Source organism: Austrofundulus limnaeus, unplaced genomic scaffold (assembly GCF_001266775.1).
Source record: "Austrofundulus limnaeus strain Quisiro unplaced genomic scaffold, Austrofundulus_limnaeus-1.0 Scaffold4514, whole genome shotgun sequence".
NCBI classification, from domain to species: Eukaryota; Metazoa; Chordata; class Actinopteri; order Cyprinodontiformes; family Rivulidae; genus Austrofundulus; species Austrofundulus limnaeus.
The window spans coordinates 2275-2616 of NW_013956916.1; positions in this window are offsets into that span (position 1 = coordinate 2275).

Below are 342 nucleotides of genomic sequence, written 5' to 3' on the forward strand. Positions count from 1 at the left end.
CCCCCTTCCCTCCCCCCACCTGCCCCTCTTTTCTGTCCCACAGCAGAACCTCAGGTCGGACTCTGAGGCCTATCTGCAGACCGAACCAGAACCAGCAGACGGGTCTTTACCAGTCCTCTGCAGTAACACCTCACATCATCAGACAGAACCACTGGGCCTCTGCAGGGGGAGACAAACAAACCGAACCCGATCGTGGCCTCGGATTCTGGTTCGTGCAGTTTGCGCAGAGCAGCAAGATTTACCCCCAAACTGCAGCATCACCTAAAGATTTACCCCCAAACTGCAGCATCACCTAAAGATTTACCCCAAACTGCAGCATCACCTAAAGATTTACCCCAAACT